Genomic DNA, 15,460 nt, shown 5'->3' with positions numbered 1-15,460 from the left:
TGGGTTCAAGCAGTTCTGCCTCAGCCTCCCGAGCAGCTGGGACTACAAGCATGCGCTACCATGCCCAGCTAATTTTTTTTTTTTTTTTTTTTTTGTATTTTTAATAGAAACGGGGTTTCACCGTGTTAGCCAGACTGGTCTCAAACTCCTGATCTCGTGATCCATCCACGTTGGCCTCCCAGAAGGCTGGGACTACAGGCGTGAGCCACCATGCCTGGCCTCTTATTTTTTAAGAGACAGTGCTTGCCATGTCACCCAGCCTAGAGTGCAGTGGTGCAATCACAGCTCACTGTAGCCTTGAACTGTTGGGCTCAGGCGATCCGCCACAGCCTCCCAGGTAGCTGGGGCTGTGGAATGACAGGTGCCATCGCCACAGGCTGCGGGTTCTTCATCGAGGTCACTCTTGTTTTTCTTCGGCAATATTCCTCCTCCAGCCGGAAATAAGCAATGAGAACTCCTCAGGAAAGTGGAAGTGGGTGCCAACCACTGCACCTCAGGCGCTCAGATGCGAGTCAGGGTCATTTTGATTTCCCCATATAAACTGTAGTTCCAGCCACTCAGGGAGCCAAGGCAGGAGATGCCTGAGCCCCTGAGAGCAGCACTGAGGTAATTCACATAGAGTGCAGCTGGCCAGGCTGAAGTGTATATAATTCAAGAGTTTTCAGCATATTTAGAGTTGTGCGGCCATCACCACAGTCAACTTTAGACCATTTTCAGCCCAAAAGAAACTGGGTATGCCTTGGCCATCACCCCTCTGTCTCCCCGCCACCCCCTGATCTTCCCGGCCTCAGGTGGCCCTGTTGTGGCCATGCCGTGTTAAGGGACTGCAGCACAGGGTGTTTTGCGTCCGGCTGCTTTCACGCAGCAGCGTGGTTCCAGGGTTCGTCCCCACTGTGGATTCTTCCTCGTGGCTGGGCCACAGCCCATGGTACAGAGGGAGCACGTTTCATCTGCCCGTTTGTCCACTGGTGGGCATTTGGGGGGTTTCCGCTTTGCTGCTGCCTGTGGGTGAGTTTTCATGTGGATGGAGGCTTTCATTCCTCTCGGGTGGCCGGCTGGGAGTGTTAAAGCTAGGTTCAAGCGATTCCCCTGCCTCAGCCAACCGGGTAGCTGGGATTACAGGCGCGTGCCACCATGCCCAGCTACTGTTGTATTTTTAGTAGAGACAGGTTTCATTCACCATGTTGGTCAGGCTGCTCTTGAACTCCTGACCTCAGGTGATCTGCCCACCTTGGCCTCCCAAAGTGCTGGGATTACAGGCGTGAGCCACCGCGCCTGGCATCCTGACCTCTCTTACAACTCAGCCCTGTGACCTAATTTAACCCTAAGGACCTGCTTAGAGGCCCCATCTCCAGTGACACTGGGCGTTAGGGCTTCAACATGCACATGGGGAGGGGAGGGGGGAACGACAGTCCTGTTGACAGCAAGGGGTGTGTGTGTGTGTGTGTGTGTGTGTGAACGACAGTCCTGTTGACAGCAGGGGTGTGTGTGTGTGTGTGTGTGTGTGTGTGTGTGTGTGTGTGTGGTGTGGTGTGTGTAGTGTGCCTTATTTATCATGAGGAGCCACCTCACAGGACGGGCTGGCAATTCGGAGTTCTGCAGGGTAGGTGGCCGGCTGGAGCTTGGCCTTTTAAGGTCTTCACCTGGTGGACTGGCCGAGGCTCCCTCACTGGAGGCACACCTGCTTTACTCAGGCCGCTGATTCAAATCAACCTCATTCTGGAAACACCCTCCAGCGCTCCGCCCAAAGCTGGGACGGGGCCTGCTGCAGCATAGGCCCCTTGCTGTCTTATGTGCTGCCCGTGACCGCCCAACTTGGGTTAGGAGTTTGCCTCCAGTTCTAACGGACACCCCAGGTGTATTCTAGGGTTTCCCTTCTGTGTTTGAACCTCCCTTTCCTGAAAGAATTCTGTCTTCCTTTACTCCCAATACCCAGTTCATGCAGAACTGAGGCCGGGTGTGGGTGGCCTCCTCACCCTCATCTCCACCGTCCCCAAGGGAACCCTCCTGCCTCGTCACCTGCTTTCACGCCCGGGGCTCTGACACCAGGACACCCACTCCTCACCCAGCCTGGGCCTCCATGCCCCCACCCACACAATGCAGCTCTGGCCTTGGCCCCATCTGTCTGGGGCTCATGAGGGAGCTTGAGGGAACCCTGCGGTGCCTTGTGGGCGGGACTCTCCTGGATGCTCCTCCTCCAAGGTCACAGGCAGGACCTGGCAATTGGCAGTGCCCCACCTCCCCATTTGAAACCCACAAGGAGGAAGAGGGGAGACTTCTCAACTTGGCCACCACAGAGACTTGTGGCCATCCCGGGAGCTGTGGCCAGGTGAGCACGACGCTCCACACTGGGTGTGGGTGAGGGTCTTCCAGGGACCCTGAGCTTTTTTAAGGAACAACTTGGAGATGTAATTCAGGCAGCGTTGAGTTTCCCATTGTGGGTGCACGATTGGCAGCTGTGTGTGCGGCACATGCCTTTAGAACATCTCAGCGCTCCAGACAGCAAGTCCCTGTGCAGGGCGCCTTTACCTGGAGGTGATCCAGGAGGGGCCTGTGGACTCGCAGGTGGTGAGGCGGGTGCACATTTATGACTTCTTGAGCATCTCGACGGTCTAGGGCAAACATGCTGTGTCCTCGCTGACTTCGGAACTTCCGTAGCAAGCCCACGCCACAGCTTCACAGTTGTCACAGGCTCTGCTCAGAGGTGACATTCTGGGGACCGAGCAGCAGCTCTGGAGTTAGACTTGGAGGGGCCATGCCTGGGCTGCCCTGCTTTACCTGCCGGCCTTGGTACCGATAGGTGGAGACCCAGCTGCAGTCCTGCCAGCCCACGCCCCTCACATGCCAAAGGCTCTTCCCTGCAGGCTCAGCTCAGACAGCCTGGGTCACCAGAGGTGCCCATTTTCCTGCCTGGCATGGCTGAGCATTGCCAAGAAACAACCTTGGACCCCAAGACCTCTCCCTCAGCCAGAATGTTCTCTACATGAGCTTCTCACTCTCAACTATGGTTGTGACCTAGAACTTCTCCCAGTAGGCCCTGCGGGAAGCAGAGGCTTTGCACAGGTGCAGGAGGCTCAGTGGGGAGCAGCCTCCAGAGAGGGTAGGGGTGACGGGAGGGGCTGAGAGGGGGTGGCAGGTCAGCCAGCACCTTGGGCGCTGTGGGGCGGCTCACACAGGGGTGTGACCTGGCCAGGCAATTTTGGACACACTCTGGCCGTAGGGTGAAGGTTGGGTTTGGGGACAGCCCTTCCACCAGCCCCGGCATGCTGAAGATAGACCGCTAATGAGGACTGTGCCCCTGTCAGTCCAGAAGTTTCCTGGAAGGGGCACACGACCCAGGCGGGGACTGCTGAGTCCTGAATGGTGGTGGATGGAGTGGACGTGGTGGGGGCCGGTGATGGTGGATGAAGAGGAGGCCTGGTCTTTGCAGTGTGTGTGGTGCTGTAGCCTACCAGGAAGCGGGTTGAGGAGTGGGCATCCGTGTGCCCAGCCCCCAGCCCGTGTGGTAAGGAGCCAGCCCCACAGCCACAGCCTGCAGCCTGAAAGGGAACATCTCTATCTCAGATGGTAACCTTTTCCCCAAATCTGCCCTTCTACCATGAAGAGAATGGCTAGCACTGTGCTGAGCTGCTCAGAGACAGTACCTCCAGGCACCACCTCCCTGGACACAGGGCTGGTTTTACTTCCTGAACGGGTCAGCCAGAGGAGCTGCAGCAGACTCCCACCTTGCCTGTGGCTGCTGTGCGGGCGTTCGGAGTCTCCCCACAGAGGCCGCTCCCCGGCTCGAGGCCTCCCCCCACGCAGCCTCTCCTCTGTGTGGCCTGACCTCTCCCCAGCGTGGCCTCTCCTCTGTGTGGCCTGACCTCTCCCCCGTGTGGCCTCTCCCCGTGAGCCATCTCCCCCTCGTGGCTTCTCCCTTGAAGCCTCTCCCTCATGTGGCCTCTTCCCTGTGGCCTCCCCATGTGGCCTCTTCCCTGTGTGGCCTCTCCCATGTATGGCATCGCCTGTGGATTCTCATTGTTGCATGGAGCCTGGCTTACTGTGGGTGAGTAGCAGGGGGAGGCTTGGCCTTTGGGTCCTGGTGTCCACAGTCCACAGAGGGCAGCCTTGCCCCCTTTCTACCCCTCCCCTAGGGATGTTGTGACCCCTTTGTCCCCCTGTCACCTGCCCTCTAAAGCCTGCATGGCTGCAGTCCCACCAGCTGCCTCTGGGGGGTTCCCGTGGCCCTGGAATGGGGTTAGGGGAGACTGGGCCACTGGGCCGCTCCAGGCCACTTGCTCCACCACGTCTCGCTGCCCCATCTGACCCAGGATCCCTGTGGGCGAGGGCCTCGTTCTTTCCCCTAGTGAAGCCTCTGCAGGTGCCTCAGGGGGGCTGGCGCCCACCTCCCTGTGTGCCATGACCTGGGGTGGACTCCACAGCTGTGGCCCTCCTGGCACTGTCCCTCCCCTGTGTCCCGGCGGATGTGCAGTGGGGACAGGCACCCTGGGGTCCTTGGAGGCTCAGCCCTCAACCCTGGGACTCCACTGTGGCCTGTGTCCACTCAGGGCTCATCCCAAAGCCTGGCCAGGTGGGAGGGATTACACATAGGAGCCTCTCCTGGCCCCTTCCCCACCACAACATGGGGCACTTCCTCCCCATGGGGTCTCAGGCTTGTGGGCCCTGCCCAGCTACCCAGGCCCCAGAGGGCACCTCCAACCCTTCTCTTTGGGATCTGCCCTGGGGGCTCCAGGCCACTCGCTCCACCCCATCCTGCTCCTGGAGCCTCCAAGCACCTCAATTCCAACTGTGAGGAAAACAGAATCCTAGGAAGAACCCTCACAGCTGTGGGAGGGGGAGGGCAGCCGGGAGCTCTAGGTGCCACACAGGACCATTGGGTGAAGGCAGAGCCTGGGAGGAAAGTCAGAGCCGCGCCTCAGCCCCATCCTGTCCCTGGTGAGCAGCCCCCTGCCATCCCCTGGAAAGGGATCTGGAGAAGCAGCCTCAAGCCTCATAGCCCCGCTAAGCTCCTAGAAGCCCCTGGGTGACGGTGCAAAGGGGAAGGGCAGGGGGCTGGAGGAGAGAAGTGAGAAGAGTGTGCCCGGGCCCGAGGAGGGCTGGTCTGGAGGCATGTTCGGGTGAAGCGGTGCTGGCAGCGCTCCTGTCTGAGATGGGCAGAGGGAAGGCGCCACAGCACAGGGCTGTGCTCGGGGTCCCCAGGCCAGCCAGTCCCTCACTGCTCCAGGGCTGCGCCCGGGGTCCCCAGGCCAGCCAGTCCCTCACTGCTCCAGGGCTGCGCCCGGGGTCCCCAGGCCAGCCAGTCCCTCCCTGTTCCAGGGCTGTGCTCGGGGTCTCCAGGCCAGTCAGTCCCTCACTGCTCCAGGGCTGCGCTCCGGGTCACCAGGCCAGCCAGTCCCTCACTGTTCCAGGGCTGCGCTTGGGGTCCCCAGGCCAGTCAGTCCCTCACTGCTCCAGGGCTGTGCTCGGGGTCACCAGGCCAGTCAGTCCCTCACTGCTCTGGGGTTCCTCACCTGCACAAAGGGTGAGGCCTGCGCTCTCCGGAGGCCACACAGGCGTCCCTGAGGCACTGAGTCTGGCTTGTTTCTGGAAACCAAGGAGCAGGAGGACATTGGTGACTGCCTCCCTCTGCTCTCTTTCCCAGGGGCGTGGCTCATCCATCCTGTGGTTTCAGATTTGCCTGGCGTGTTGCAAGACCGCCTGGCCCGGCAGCCTTTTCCCAGGCCTCACAAGGGCGTGGTGGGAAAACAGATGGGAAAACTCCATCGGCAGGGGCGTCGCCCCCAAGGGCTGCCTCCACCCCATGCCACGCTGGGTCCCTTGAGGGTCACGTGGGTCCTGGGAGGGGGCCTGTGACTCTTCCTGGGGTTGCAGCGATGGGGATGGGGTGTGGTGCCAGCCTGGCCCCATGGGTGCGGAGCGCTGTGGACCCCTCGGCCCTCCCGACCTCGCTTCCCTTTGACATACAAGCCTGCATGGCATGAATTCCGGTGACGACCAGCCAGGCCGGGCTCCCTGCGCCCCTGGCAGCACTGCCCAGGACTGCTCTCTGAAGCCACTCTCCTTCCTTTCTGGGGCTCCTCCCTCCCTCCTTTCTTCTCTGTTTTCCTACCTAAATGTTTATCCAGTCCCCCCTGCATTAAATATCCGTGCTGTGCAACAGATTACCATGAACTTGGTGACTTCGCCACCACTGCATGTCAGTGCCCAGTTGTAGACGAGGGTCTGGGAGGCACGGCTGGGCCGGCCCAGGGCTCCCAGGCTGAAGCGGGTGCTGGGCTGCAGGCACCAGAGGTGGGGCCTCTTCTGCGTCTTCTAGAGGGTGTAGTCTTGGCACTAGCCTCCCGTTTCTCTCACGGGCCATTCCTGGGGTTCCCTCAGCTCCTGGAGGTGCCCACAGCCCCCTTCCCCAAGGCCCCCTATCCCCACACTGTGCTGCTTCAGTGCCAGCAGGAGAAATTCTCCCTCAGCTTCCTCGGAGAAGGGCTCGCCTGGTCAGGTCAGGTCAGCACGGGGCCTCCGATATGCAGCGACCTTTCTCCAGTTAAATTGAGCTATTCTTTTGCCCCTAGAAGGGTGTCTTCTACAGAATAGAGTTAAACTGTTATGAGATTGTCACAACAAGCTCTGGCAGGCACCTGCACTTGGCAAAAGAGTCAATTGAACTCCATCTAGACGGGACTTCACTGAAGGGGCCTCCGTTTCCCGTCTCCTTTGCAATCAAGACAGTTCTTTCCAGAGGGAGTGGATTCGGCTTGACCCTGGTCTCAGCCCAGGTTCCCAGCGACTATGTGCCAACATTTGGCGGGGGGTGGGGAGGTGCAGTCCCAGGGAAGTGAGGAGGCTGTGGGGAGAAGGGGAGAGGGAGGGACGGAGGGAGGACAGCTGACATCCTGGAGCGCCACGGGGAGCTGCTGCCTCCTGGAAGAGTTGAGTGTGGCTGCCTGAGCCCTGGCATGGTTCTGTGACGTCCAGTGTGAATTTGCCAGCTGTTCTGAGAGGCGGACGCTGGCAGGGACACGGACCGTTCCCGAGCTGGCCTTTCCGTGTGGGCCCAGATGCTGGTGCAGGTCACACTTCCCCTAGTGCTGCCCACACCTGGTCCCAGGGACACAGTTCTGAACCCACCTCTCACGGGCACATTGAATTGAACCTGACCAGCGTCTGTGTCCTGGCAGCGGAGGCTGGGAGGAGAGTGTCTGGGGCTGTGTCCAGGGAGGCAGGGCTGTCGCGGGGGGAGTTACGAACAGGGAGGAGCTTGCTGAACAGACTGGAGCAGCACGGGGGGCAGAGCAGGCCCAAGAACCACGTCCTCCTCCCTCTTTGGGATTCGGGCCAAGTCTCCCGGCCTCTCTGGGCCTTGGTTTTCTCCTCTGTAAGTGTGTGGAGGACAAGATGACCGCTAAGACCTGCCTGGATCCGGGGTCCCGCCCCTGGGGCCTTTGCAGCCTGGGCTGGCAGCACTGCGTGGTATGGGGGCCACTTGCAGGGGCTGCACCCCACCACATGGACTGGAGTGAATTCTTTTTTTTTCTTTTTTTCTTGGTGTGAATTCTAGTTAAGCAAAGCCTGTGTTTCACCTGTCGCATAGACCGGAGTGAATTCTAGTTTAGCAAAGCCTGTGTTTCCCACACGGGCCCAGTTCCTGTTGCCCGGAAAGATGAGGACCTGTGTTTTCATCCGTCAGCATGTCCTGCGCACATGAAGGTTTCACTGTCCTAAAAGCACCACTCCAGCGGGGATCAGAGCTTTCAAATGTCTCCTGCTGTCTGCAGCACTTAAGTAGAACACCCCCCAAATTAGACCTGATTTGGAGTAAGGGTCTTTGCAGGTGTAACTCGTTGAGGGTCTCGTGATCATCCTGGATTTAGGGTGGGTCTTAAATCCAGTGACTGGCATTCTCATGAGAAAAGGAGAGGCCACAGAGAGACACGGAGAAGGCCACGGGATGGCAGAGGCAGGGGTTGGGGTGGCAGCCACAGCCAAGGGACCCTGCAGTCATCCGAAGTGGGAGGGATAGGAAAGGTCCTCCCTGGAGCCTTCAGAGGGAGTGGGGCACTGTCCACACCTTGGCTTCAGCCTTCTGGCCGCCAGAACTTCGAGGGACTCCTTTTCTGTTGCTTCGAGCCACCAAGTGTGTGTAATTCACTACAGCGGCCACAGGAAATCTGGTGTCATTTGTCTTTTTTTTTTTGAAAGAGTCTCACACTGTCACCCAGGCTGGAGATCTCGGCTCACTGCAATTTCTGCCTTCCAGGTTCAAGCGATTCTCCTGCCACGGCCTCCCGAGTAGCTGGGATTACAGGCACGCACCACCCGGCTGATTTTGTATTTTTAATAGAGACAGGGTTTCTCCATGTTGGTCAGGCTGGTCTCGATCTCCCAACCTCAAGTGATCCACCCGCGTCAGCCCTCCCAAAGTGCTGGGATTACAGGTGTGAGCCACCGTGCCCGGCCAGTCACTGCTACTCGGGAGGCTGTAGCAGAAGAATTGCTTGAACCTGGGACGGGGAGGTTGCGGTGAACCGAGATTGCGCCATTGCACTCCAGCCTGGGCAACAAGAGCGAAACTCCATTTCAAAAAAAAAAAAAAGTGACCAACACATTTTATGAGATAATGTAATCTCAACACCAAACAAACAAGGACATTACTAGAAAGGATAATTACTGGACAATCTTAATTATTAGAAAAATATTTTTAAAAACAGCAAAGAAAGTATTAGTAAGATTCACCAAGCAATGGATTTTATCCCAGGCACTCAGGGTTGGTAAACATTACAAAAGGTGCCCAGATGATCCACCTGTTACCACTCTCACCAGTTAAAGGAGAAAAGGCAAGTGTCTGACTCAGCTGGTTCATAGCTGATATTCAATCAAATTCAACACAGCAATGGGCTCCAAAAAATCTACAGAAAACACTTGCTCGATGGCAAAAAATGTTAAAAGAATTACTTTTTTTTTTAAGAATTCGGGTCTTGCTGTATTGCCCAGGCTGAACTCAAACTCCTGAGCGCAAATGATCCTCTTGCCTCAGCTTCCGAGAAGCTGGGATCACAGGTGCGAGCCCTCGTTCCCAGCTCGGAAGGGCTTCCTGAAAGTTAGGAACAAGCCTAGGCCTTCCCCTCTGGATGTGGTTGAGCTGGAGCTCGCTGGAGCTGGGGGAAGAGGAAAAGGGATGAAACGGGAAAGGTGCTCCAGAGAAGACACCTCCGTCCCATCCGCAGCGGACCTGTGAGCCGCCACGCCTGGAAATTTTTTTTTTCTTTTACCAGCCCCATGCCCCCTCCTCCTCTCAATTTCTAAGAATGCCACTTATTTTTAAAACAGACGTTATTTTTTATTTTTGCCTTAATGATCCATTCATCTGCTGCTCTCTGAACAGTGAGTATCTGCCGGGCTCTTGCCGGGTGTTGGGGATGTCCCTGGAGCTTCCCTGCCCCCAGCAGCAGGAGACGGAGGGGAGGGGCTGCGGGTTGCTGGAGGAGGTAGGGGTGCCTGAGGTGGGAGAGTGGTCGGATGGGGAAGGGAGCCATGTTGGCCGGGAACTGTGGGGTGGGGAGGGGGCTGACCATGGGTGCAACCTGGGCAGACGTGACCAGGACAGAGCAAGGTTACCATGGTCACGGAGCTGACACTGGGCCAGGGCAGCCTGGATGCTGAGAGCAGAGGGGCCCACGCCACCCTGGCCAGGCTTGCACGCTGCCGGGGAACAGAGGGGGCCCCACCTGGGCCAGCAGGTGACGTAGGATTGTCCCTGTTTTCCCAGCACCGACTCCTGGTGCCCAGCAGAGACCCTGTTCCCACCTGGCACTGGTCACTGCGGCCCCAGCACCGACTCCTGGTGCCCAGCAGAGACCCTGTTCCCACCTGGCACTGGTCACTGCGGCCCCAAGCTCTCACTGTTGGATAAACCCTTGTCTGCGGTGAGCTGTCTTCAGAGGCGAGCTCCGGGGTGAGAGGAGGCGGCAGTCAGGGACGAGGGAAACTCATTTCAGAGAGGCAGCTCAGAGGCTGAGAAACGGGCTTCTAGAACCTCACGCTAACGTGCCTAAAGGAGGAGCAGGCATGGATCTCACAGGCGCATGTGTCCAGGCCTCCCTCAGCGGTCCCAGGTCTGCTGGCTTCAGTGTCCAGGTCGGCGGGGGCTGGCAGGCCAAAGAAAGGGGGCGGGGCCTAAAAGCATCTCCTGGAGGAGTTCCTGCCCGGCAGCACCGCCTCTTGGCTGGTCTGTGTTTAGGCTGCTTTGAGCAGGATAAGCTCTTCTGTTATGAGAATAGGTGCCTGGAAAGCAGACGCAGACCTGTGACTTGTCTTAACCCAGGAGCTTACACAGTGAGGACCCACGCACAAGCCCAGGGCCTCCACCTCAGACCCGCCGCCCCACGGGACCTGGCCTCAGACCTCACACAGCCTTGACTGCTGATCTTCAAGGCCCCAAAACTCCTATTTCTGGAGTCTTGCTCTATCACCCAGGCTGGAGTGCAGTGGTACAATCTCAGCTCACCACAACCTTCGCCTCCTGGGTTCAAGTGATTCTCCTGCCTCAGCCTCCCGACTAGCTGGGATTACAAGTGCCTGCCACCATGCCTGGCTAATTTTTGTATTTCAGAGACGAGGTTTCACCATCTTGGCCAGGCTGGTCTTGAACTTCTGACCTTGTGATCCACTTGCCTTGGCCTCACAAAGTGCTGGGATTCTAGGCATGAACCACCACACCCGGCCTCTGCTCCTTTAAAAAAAAATGTTTTTTGAGACAGGGTCTCTGTGGCTCAGGCTGGAGTGCGGTGATGCAATTATAGCTCACCGCAGCCTCGACCTCCCGGGCCCAGGTGATCCTCCCGCCTCGGCCTCCCAAGCAGCCGGGACCACAAGTGCAGCCACTGTGCTGGCCTCTGCTCTCTTCTCTACACGAGAGAAGCAGCCCGGGGCGACACCTGCCCAGGTCCTCCTAGGTCTCCTCAGGCCCCCTTGGGTCACCAGGCCCAAGGTCAGCTGCAGGTCGGGTGTTCACAGGCTGGTTTCAGGCTGGGCCTGCTGATCACAAGGCCTGGGAGGGAAGCCATGTCCCCGGAGGCCTCTTCCCTGGTCTCCGTGCCTGTCCCCAGGTAACCTCGGCCTCTGCTTTGTCTTGGATAAACTGTGGCCCCACAGAAGCTTCAGAAAGTGAAACCCTGGGAGCATCTCATCCCCCTTTTGCCCCTTTTCTAACTTGCTGCTCAGACAGCAAACCTGAGCCTAGGGTGTCCGTGCAGACGGGCACCCAGCCAGAGGCCAGGCCTTCCAGCAGCTCACATTGTCACCGGGACCTGACCTGCTCCCAGGGTTCCCGAGAGCTGTGGGACTGCCCCCAATGCCCAAGTCCCATTAGCGAGGCTGGGGGCTCCTCTTCCTTTGCTGGCAGATCGGGAAGCCAGGCTCACCTTCCCCCCGCCCCACCCCCGCCTCCTCGATTCTCGCTGGATCAAAGGTGTCACAAGTCAGATTCCTTAAAACTGCTTTCCAAGGGAACCCGAAATATCTGTTTCTAGAAGTGTTGGCATTCAAGAGCTGAAGATGACTCACAGCCCAGCCAGTGTCTCCTCTTCCGCACCCACGCTGTGGGTTCTATTTCTAGACAGCCTGGTTGTGTGCGGAGTTCAGGGAACCTGGATCTTCCAGCGTCTTGTCTTAACTGGAACGTTCCATCAGTGGTTTTGTCCGGAGTAACCGGTGTGCGGTTTGCAGCCACTCCCCTGAAGCTCGGAGGCGGTGATGAGCGCTGAGTGATCACAGGCAAAGCCACTTATGTTCCTCGATGTTCCGCATCACCGGCCCCTGTACTGATGGATGTTTAATTGCATCGGGAGGTTTTCTGATGGGGGCAGTTGTGCGAGTGTGGAAATGGTCATCACAGAAGCCACGCTTGAGTTTGTGCTGTTGTCAGGAGGCCTTTGTCCTGAGCCCCGAAACCCGCCCTGGCCACAGTGCTTAGTGTCACCCCATCCCTGGACAGGAAGCCAAGGGCCAGAGCAGCCCCTGCCCGTGAGCAGTGAGGGATCTTCCAGCGCTTTCATTCAATCCATCCCTGTGTTCTCGTCAATGAAGTGAGGATGAGAATGTCTCAGAATCACGGCGCTCACCTCACAGGGCTGTTCTGAGGAGTCGGAGGCGACACACAGAACAGCGTGCACACAGCAGGCGCCCCATGCGTGCAGGTCCCTCCTCTATCTGGACACTTATCTAACCCTCCCGGACAGCACACAGCAGGCGCCCCATGCGTGCAGGTCCCTCCTCCTTCCGGAAACATATCAGTGCCTCCCTGACAGTGCCCTATGTTGGCTGCAGGTGCCCTGCCTGCCCACTGGAGAGAGGGCCCCTGGAGTGAACCTGGCTGGGTGCTGCTCTGCCTCTTCCAGCTCTGGACCAGCTGCTCTGCAGGGCCACGTGGCACTGAGGCCCCTGCTGCTGTCAGAGGGCCCTGATGGCTGCAGACCATGGCATGTCTAAGTCCTTAAAAGTCCTAAATGAGCTAACAAACCATTCGTGAGATCTTTTCCGTCCTTACGAAGACCTGGAAAGCCTGTCAGAACTTGGAAACGGGCTGAGGTGGGTTCTGGAAGGTGGCGTGGTGTGTTCCGGCCTCCTCTTCCCAGGTCGGGATCCTCCGGCACCACCACAGCCCTCAGTAAATAGCTGTCCTTGGCTTCCCCTCGGGCCTGGGGCGGCCCCCTTGGAGGAAGGACTTGGAAGAGGCTCATGCAGATCCCCTGGCTGGGGGTCTTTGGGCAGAGAAATCTCCACCTGTTGTGGAGCAAGGAGGAAGGGGCACAGGAGGCCGGGGGAGACAGGAACCTTCCCACCAAGCTCTTTCCCTGGTACAGGGCGACGCTCCCCTCAGTCCCCAACTTAGGGTTGCACAGAGGGGCAGAACTAGGGGTGCTGAGGTCCAGGGCTGGGAGGGGCCTCACCCTTGAGAGGAGAAGAGAAGGAGAAGCAGCAAATTAGCACAAGGTGGCCCAGGATGGTGCTCAGGAAGTGACTGTGTGAGGTGGCCGTGTCCAGATGCTGCTAGGGTCAGACCTGTGGGCTGGATCCTGAGCTGCCCTCTGGAGAAGGTGGCCCTCCAGGCCCAGGCATCCCTGGGCTTTCCCCGGGCGAGCAGCAGCAGCCAGGAGACCTGTCCCACGGGAGGGACATCACAGGGCCCTTGAGCCGGAGAGATGCATTTGGGTGTGGGGGGTGGGGAGTGGGGTCTCAGTCGAGCAGCAGTCCAGGGAGGACCACAGCAAGTTCAGCTGGCACCAGCAGGGTCTCCTCCCGGGCACACCCCTCGGGCTGAGGACCGTGGCTGAGACCCCTAGGACTGTCCCTAGATCCTGTCTTATGCCAGCCCCAACGACAGAGCCTATGCTAAATTTTATTCAACAATTGGGAGACTCCATATTGTTAAGAAGACAATTCTTCCCAAATTGATTTATTGATTTGATGCAGAATCCCGACCTTAATCCTAGCAAACTTTTGTCACAGAAATGAGGAAACTGGTTTTAAAATTTATGTAGAAATGCAAAGGACCTAGAATATGCAAAGTTAATTTGGGGAAAAAAAAAAGTTAAAAATTACAGTGATTGAGTCTGGACACGGTGGCTCACGCCTGTAATCCCAGCACTTTGGGAGGCCGAGGCAGGTGGATCACCTGAGGTCAGGAGTTCGAGACCAGCCTGGCCAACATGGTAAAACCCCTTCTCTACTAAAAATGCAAAATGTAGCCAGGCGTGGTCGCATGCACCTGTAATCCCAGCTACTTGTGAGTCTCAGACAGGAGAATTGCTTGAACCCGGAGGCAGAGGTTGTAGTGAGCCAAGATTGCGCCGTTGCACTCCAGCCTAGGCAACAAGAGCAAAACTCCGTCTCAAAAAAAAAGAAAATTACAGTGATTGGCTGGGTGTGGTGACTCATGCTTGTAATCCCAGCATTTTGGGAGGCTAAGGCGGGCAGATCGCTTGAGCCCAGGAGTTTGAGACCAGCCTAGGCAGCATAGTGAGACCCCATCTATACCAAAAAGAAAGAAAGAACAATTAAGCAGGTGTGGTGGCATGCACCTGTGGTGCTAGCTACTCCAGAGGCGTAGGTGTGAGGATGGCTTGAGCCTGGGAGGCAGAGGTTGCAGTGAGCTCAGATTGTACCACTGCACTCCAACCTGGGCATGACACAGCCAGACCCTGTCTCAATTTTAAAAATTATTAAAAACAAAACAAAAAAATACAGTGATGGCTGGGCGAGGTGGCTCCTGCCTGTAATCACAGCACTTTGGGAGGGAGAGGTGGGCAGATCACGAGATCGGGAGATCAAGGCCAGCCTGGCTGACACAGTGAAACCCCGTCTCTACTAAAAATACAAAAAATTAGCCGGGCATGATGGCATGTGCCTGTAATCCCAGCTACTCAGGAGGCCGAGGCAGGAGAATCTCTTGAACCTGGGAGACAGAGGTTGCAGTCAGCCGAGACTGCGCCACTGCACTCCAGCCTTGGTGACAGAGAAAGACCTTGTCTCTGACAAAAAATCTGCAAACACCCCCCACCCCAAAAACACCCATGCTCAAGTGTCAAGTTTGATAGAACACACTTCCAATCCATCAAGGACTTCTGGTGTTTGATGATGGAGAATCCAGTGTCCATCAGCAGAGTTTGGGGCCATGGCCTTGATTTGTGCTAAGACTTCAGCAGTTTAAAGCGACATTGTGCCATCCTACCCATGTTTCGGGTCCCAGTCAGTGGCACTAAGAGTGTCCACATGGCTGTGCACCTTCACCATCCGGGAGCTTCCTCAGCTTTCCAAACAGGAACTCTGTCCCCGTGAAACACTCCCTGCTGCTCCCTGACAGCACTTCACTCTACCTGCTGTGTCTATGGGTCAGACTCCTCTAGAGACCTAAGTGGGGGTCACCATAGCCTTTGGCTCTTGTGACCGCTTCTTTGGCTGAGCCTCGTGTCCGGGAGGTCCGTCCGTGTTGCCGCACGTGTCAGAACTGCAGGCACCCCTGCTTTACCTGCCATTGCTTCTGTACCATTGACATCCGTGCAAACAGGAATCCCATAAAAAAAATATCCAGGAACATCTTAGTCTGCCCATGAAAACAGTTCTGACCTCCCAGGCCCCCCAGGGGATCAAATCAGTCCATACTGGAGGACCCCACACCCCATCGCCTCTACCCACGAAGATTCACCCGAGATTATTGCCACACTTCTACTCAAACAAGGGCCTCCTCCTGCAAAGCCACAGTGCCGGCGTCACTCTAAGGAAATTCACGGCAGCGTTCCATTGGTGTCCGATATCCAGTCGACGCTCGGGCTCCCGGCTGCGCCAGTGTGTCACATGCGGTGTTTGTCCAAAGCAGCGCCAAGACTCGTGCTCTCCTCAGCTGCTGGTTTCTTGTCACTGTTGTGGCAGAAGCCCCCAGCCCTCCCTCTTCTTCCTTCTCCATGGC

The 15,460-nt window shown here is 57.5% G+C and overlaps 1 pseudogene; it reads right to left on the bottom strand.

Annotated features, from left to right (window-relative positions):
• Positions 1-4,805: 4,805 nt before the first annotated feature.
• LOC116550749 lies at positions 4,806-6,009 on the bottom strand (annotated as a pseudogene).
• Between the last annotated feature and the right edge of the window lie 9,451 nt (positions 6,010-15,460).

Source organism: Sapajus apella, unplaced genomic scaffold, assembly GCF_009761245.1.
Source record: "Sapajus apella isolate SASKATOON/1434 unplaced genomic scaffold, GSC_monkey_1.0 scaffold8, whole genome shotgun sequence".
In the NCBI taxonomy this organism is placed as follows: Eukaryota; Metazoa; Chordata; class Mammalia; order Primates; family Cebidae; genus Sapajus; species Sapajus apella.
The sequence above is the reverse complement of the archived record's forward strand: the minus strand, read 5'-3'. Positions and strand labels throughout refer to the sequence as shown.